A 6702-nucleotide genomic window follows, 5' to 3' on the forward strand; every position below is an offset into this window, starting at 1 on the left:
AGAGCCTTTATTATCCCCGCGGCCTCTTACTCAGAGGTTCCTCACCAGCAACAAGAGAGTTTTAACCAGTTTTATCCCATCGACTTGTCTGAGCTTTTCAAAACAGTATCACAAATGAGAGTGTCCTCCAGCCCACTTGATGTAATACCTACAAAGTTTTTACTGAAATTAATAGATTCTGTTGGGCCCCATTTGATCTCTGTTTTCAATAGCTCCCTATCTACTGGTTGTGTAGACTGTCTACTGTTGCCCTGATTATTTTAACAGCTTGCGTGAACCCACTTTTAAAGAAACCTGGTTTAGATCCCTCCCTCCCACAAAATTTTAGACCAATTTCAAAACTGCCTTTTATTGCATAGATTCTAGAAAGAATTGTGTCCAAACAGCTGCTCACTGTACTGGAAAATAACAAATTATTTGAAAAGTTTCTATCTGGTTTCAGGAAGTACCACAGCACTGAGACTGCCCTGCTTAAAGTCACCAATGACCTTTTAGTGTCTGCTGGTGAAGGTATGTGCTCAGTCCTGGTACTCCTGGACCTTAGTTCTGCTTTTGACACCATTGATCACAACATCATGTTAGACAGACTGAGGCACTGGGTGGGGATCTCTGGTACGGCCGTAGAATGGTTTTCATCCTACCTGTCAAATAGGAAGTTTTGCGTGTCTCTTCGTTCTGTCCAGTTAAATATGGTGTGCCTCAGGGGTCGGTCTTAGGACCCATTTTGTTTTCCTTGTATCTGCTTCCCCTTGGACATATTATCCATAAACATGGCATTTCTTTTCATATTTATGCTGATGACACACAAATATACTTGCCCGTCAGATCCACAGACCCTGGAATGCTGAGTTCACTTAATAACTGTCTTTGTGAAGTTAAAAAATGGATGTCAAATAATTTCCTCCAGCTGAACTCAGACAAAATAGAAATCCTGGTCATTGGGTCCCAGCAGATGGCAAAACAAATACTGCCATCTGCTGGTTCCCTAGTAAATCTCATTAAGCCTGTGGCAAAGAACCTTGGTGTTTGGTTTGATAGTAATTTAAATTTCGAGCAGCACACCACATAGCCTGTTCAATCATGTTTTTATCAACTTAGAAATATAGCAAAAATTCGATCTATGTTAACTTTTAAGGACACCAAGACCATTTTACACGCCTTCATCTCATCATGCCTGGATTATTGCAATAGCCTTTTCACCTGTTTAACCCAAAAATCTATTGATCGACTCCAGACTGTCCAGAACTCAGCTGCCAGGCTTTTAACCAGAACAAAGAAAAATGACCACATTACTCCTATTTTAGCTTCATTACACTGGCTCCCAGTATGTTTTAGAATTTACTTTAAAATTCTATTGATCACTTTTAAAGCTCGTCATGGCCTCTTGCCTTTTTATATTTCTGAACTTTTAGTCCCATACGCACCAGCACGTACCTTGAGATCCTCGGGCAGAGGTCTGTTGTCTGTTCCGAGCCGAGTCTCGACTGAAAACTAAAGGGGACAGAGTGTTTGCTGTCAGGGCCCCGAGACTCTGGAACAGCCTGCCCGAGGAAATCAGGTCAGCTGAGTCAGTGAACTCTTTTAAGTCCCTTCTTAAAACATACTTTTATAGGAGAGCCTTTCCCAATCTTATTTGACGTTATTTTATCCCTTTTATTTTATTCTATTTTACTAATTTTATATTTATCTTGTATTTTAGTCTTTTCAATGTTTTCATGCTTTTATCTTGTATTGTTTTTGTATTATTGTCTTTTGGGTATTATTGTCTTTACACTTGTTAAAGCACTTTGTAACTTGTTTTTGAAAAGTGCTCTACAAATAATTATTATTATTATTATTTACATCCAAATCAGGTCGAACGGTGTAGGAATTACAACAGTTTGTATATGTGCCTCCCACTTTTTAAGGGACCAAAAGTAATGGGACAGATTAACAATCATAAATCAGACTTTCACTTTTTAATACTTGGTTGCAAATCCTTTGCAGTCAATTACAACCTGAAGTCTGGAACACATAGACATCACCAGACGCTGGGTTTCATCCCTGGTGATGCTCTGCCAGGCCTCTACTGCAACTGTCTTCAGTTCCTGCTTGTTCTTGGGGTATTTTCCCTTCAGTTTTGTCTTCATCAAGTGAAATGCATGCTCAATCGGATTCAGGTCAGGTGATTGACTTGGCCATTGCATAACATTCCACTTCTTTCCCTTAAAAAACTCTTCGGTTGCTTTCGCAGTATGCTTCGGGTCATTGTCGATCTGCACTGTGAGGCGCCGTCCAATGAGTTCTAAAGCATTTGGCTGAATATGAGCAGATAATATTGCTTGAAACACTTCAGAATTAATCCTGCTGCCCTTGTCAAATGAAAGAACCAGTTCCATTGGCAGCCATACATGCCACTACCACCACCATGCTTCACTGATGAGGTGGTATGCTTTGGTGCGTTCTTTCTTTTTAAGAATGTTCCAAACAGTTGATTTGGCCACACCTAATGTTTTTGCTCTCTCTCTGATGGGTTTGTTTTGATTTTTCAGCCTAATGATGGCTTGCTCCACTGATAGTGACAGCTCTTTGGATCTCATATTGAGAGTTGTCCTTGTAAATGGAATAATGAGGGAATAACACACACCTGGCCATGGAACAGCTGAGCAGCCAATTGCCCCATTACTTTTGGTCCCTTAAAAAGTGGGAGGCACATATACAAACTGTTGTAATTCCTACACCGTTCACCTGATTTGGATGCAAATACCCTGAAATTAAAAGCCTTAAGTCTGCAGTTAAAGCACATCTTGTTCGTTTCATTTCAAATCCATTGTGGTGGTCTATAGAGCCAAAAAGATTAGAATTGTGTCGATGTCCCAATATTTATGGACCTGACTGTATATTCACTGCTCTGTTTGGCGTCCAGCCCCATTCATCAGGTCTGGAGCATAGGACGCCGCTTTTGTGCTGCCTGAAGCAAAGGCAAAGACTCCTGTCTCCATTTGCTGAGTCATGGCATCTAAAACTGAAAACATACAAACAAAAAACAGTAAAGTAATAACTTTCAGTTGCGAATATCATGTGAATATGATGATAATGTCAGTCGGACTTAATGGGTGCTATACTGGGAAAAGTGTAACAGTTGAAATCACGACCTATTCACCAGTTTATTGCAGCTGCATGGCTGTGGTGGAATCAATTGAAGAGCATAGTTTATTTACATTGTTTAACAATGTAGGCTGGAAGCTTCCTCAAAGTTGTAAAAGACTGACAGATGTGTCAAGTTAGTGGCTAAATGACAGGAGCGTTAGCTAGGATCAGCTGAGAAAAAGACAAAGGCAGCCATATATTTCGCAGACTACATAAAATCTGAGCAAAGATAAAATACATGATTTACAGTCCTGTGAAGGATGATATCTTCCGGTGATGAGGTTAGCATTTATGCTAGCAAAATATCCTGTTTTGATGGAACTTGGATATTATAGTATACCATATATTATATGGTATTGGTACACTTATATATCTATGACTATAATGTTAGACAATGTCAATAAACGATAAACATCTTAAAATATTACATTTGGTACTTTTCAACATAAATAAATGCATACTTACCTAATGTGGACTCATGAGATGTGTGGGGTTCAGGAACATTGATCCATCAAGCAATAGTCTCCCGGTCAACTATATTTCAATGACTTTTCAATCATATTTCCCAGTCAACTATAAATCGATGGCTTTTCTATATCACCTCACTTCCTGGTCAACTATAAATAAATGGCTTTTCAATCTTATTTCCCAGTCAACTATAATTCAATGCATTTTCAATCATATTTCCTGGTCAACTATAATTTAAATGTCTTTTCAATCATATTTCTCAGTCAACTATAATTCAATTACTTTTCAATCATATTTCCCTGTCAACTATAAATCAAAGACTTTTCAATATCACATAATTTCCCAGTCAACTATAAATAGATGACTTTTCAACATTGATGTTGTTCCCCTGTCAACTACAAATCGATGCTTAATCAGTTATAATCACTATAACTATAAATCTATGTTATTCCAATGTCACTCTCACATATTGAGATTTCAATCTCAACCATTCTGATGATTCAGATTAAAAATCAATATTAATTCAGTGTTGTCTTGCTATCTGGGGAGGAACTAATTTTGAGTTTACTACGCTCAGAAATTTAGAATATATTTGACCTTGGTTCTGGGCCATGAATGTGGTTTCTAAGTTGGTAAAAATCCTTAACAGTCAGTCTGGTTTGCATTTAATTAAATTTTTCATACAAGAATATACCAAATTTAAGTTACCCCTTTGTCCTGTTTGCTTATCTTTTGTCTTTTGGTTTTGGTTTGTAAAGCTATTCCACCACAGCAGCCTTTTTAAATCTATCTGTACTTTCAACAGGATAGCAACGATAACATATCTTCAACAAGAACAGTTTTTCACTCAGTTACAGCCAACCTAGCCCTGTAAATCCGTTTTTTTGATTTTATGAGAGATGAAGAAGTTTTATTTATATAGCGCCTTTCCAGAGCTCAAGGTCGCTGTACATGGTACATTTACAATACATTTACACACTAACACACAACTTACAATCACATAGGATACATATAGTCACATTTAAACGAAATACATGTTAAATAGATATGTTTTTAACTGTGTCTTGAATGTAGCCACAGATGGGGTCATAACACACAATTGACACATGACAGATTTCTCTGTGCTGTTTTAACTCAGGTCTTTGCACTGGTTTAAAGGAATCTGGGGCCCACTGAAAAAAGGCTGTGTCACAAATGTATGTGCACCAATCAGGGTTTAGCAATAATTGAATCTTAAGTGTCAGTTGTGGGATTGTTTGCCTTTGTTGCCAAGTCACTGACAAGAAAATTCAATTTAACCCCCCACACACACAAACAGATTAGACATTTTCTTTATTGTTAACTCTTTAAATATCATACTAAATAATGTTTTTTTCCCCCCAGACAGTTATGAGTACAAGACAAATTCTAAGATTTTAAACTAGGTTTACAAAATAATTGTTCATGTGTACGCAAAGTTAAAAGGCAATGCTTACTCAATAATTATTAAAACAATAATTAAGTTTGTTTTCTTGACTGTGAAGAAGGAAAAAGAGGGAAGAACTGAGTAAGGCAGAACAGGGTGGGAGAGTTAATTCATGAGTGTTTCTTTTTGAAACATGTTTTTTGTCCTATTTTTCTTTTGTGGGATCCCACCAAACATGAGACACTAATCATGGGAGATACCTGCCAGTATCTTATGTATAATTGTTCATTTTTGTAATTATCAGTGTATGTGTAAACTTACCACAACACCAGCACAAAACCATTATATGGCACACCACCTTAAAATGCACACTAGCCACCACCAAACTGTAGACATAAAAAGTTTTCCATTTTTACTATGCACACTTTGAGTCAGCCCTTCACTGATAGTGTTTCCAAAGCAAGTGCTGTCAAATGACACCACTTGCACAGGGCAGGTCAACACACGCTCAGATAATAATGATGACGACTCCACTCCATTGACGTGTCCCAGTCAGCTATGCTACTGAGCCAGTATTCACAAAACCAGGAAACTGAAACTAGTATTATGGGGCTATTAACAATGTAATTAATTACTCGTATCATTTAACACTATATATCAAGTATTTGTTTATTAGTTGTCTAGTTTCTCTCCAGATGCTTTTAAACCCAGACAACCAGAAGATAGAAAACATCCAACAGAATGTAAACTAGGCCCTACTTAAGTTATCTATAAATAACCGACCGGCCAAGTGCTCTAACGCCATTATTTTGTCTTTCAATTTGCTGTCTACACTAGAATGTCCCGTGTTGTGTAGATAGACATCTGCTGCTTGTAATAACCTTGCGCCTATAATTTAGCAAACATCTGACCAATTTTATGATATAATGTCTTTGATTCAGATTCTAAAAGTGATGGTGATATTTTTGATTATATCTATGTCTAGTGTGACTCACATAAATTAGAGATAAACTCTGTTAAAAGCCAAGAATGATCGAGATGTACCTTAACAGAATGCTATGCATTTATTTGGTGGTATATTCAATCAGTGTTTTAGACTCAAAAAAGGGTAAGAGAAAAGATTAATTAAAAAGATATGATTGTTGTTGACTTTTTAGGACATGCCTCATTTCATGATACTGTTGTTTATTATTAGTCAGTCAATCAATAAATAATTGATTCCTTTGTTGACTTTTTGTGTGGGTGTGTTCTTGTTGGTTTACTTTTAACCACTGTGTAATCAGAAATGCCTTACGTGATGATGCTGCTGTTGTTCATTTCTACGAATTCTAGGCTTGTCCTATACATGTATTGTTACTTCATCTTTAATAATTAATGTAATTTGACATGCCTTACATCATATTATTGTAAGGTATGTAAGGTATAAATATGTTGTTTTGAACACATTTATTGATTTCTGGAAGTCTATTAGCAACTTGCCAAGAACTACAGATGCAAACTAGCCTGTTGACTGATCATGCCAGAGAAAGTGACTCTGGGACTGGTGAGATGTGGTGTTTTTGGTTTTCATTTGTAGTTCGGTGCAGTTTATACATATTGGTTATGGTCATTATTTGCTGTAGCTGTTTCAATCTATCCTTACTGACCAGAAAAGCTTATGGCACTTATGTACAATCTAATACTCTATGAAGCTTATGTTT

This window comes from Micropterus dolomieu, linkage group LG14, assembly GCF_021292245.1.
Source record: "Micropterus dolomieu isolate WLL.071019.BEF.003 ecotype Adirondacks linkage group LG14, ASM2129224v1, whole genome shotgun sequence".
Classification (NCBI taxonomy): domain Eukaryota; kingdom Metazoa; phylum Chordata; class Actinopteri; order Centrarchiformes; family Centrarchidae; genus Micropterus; species Micropterus dolomieu.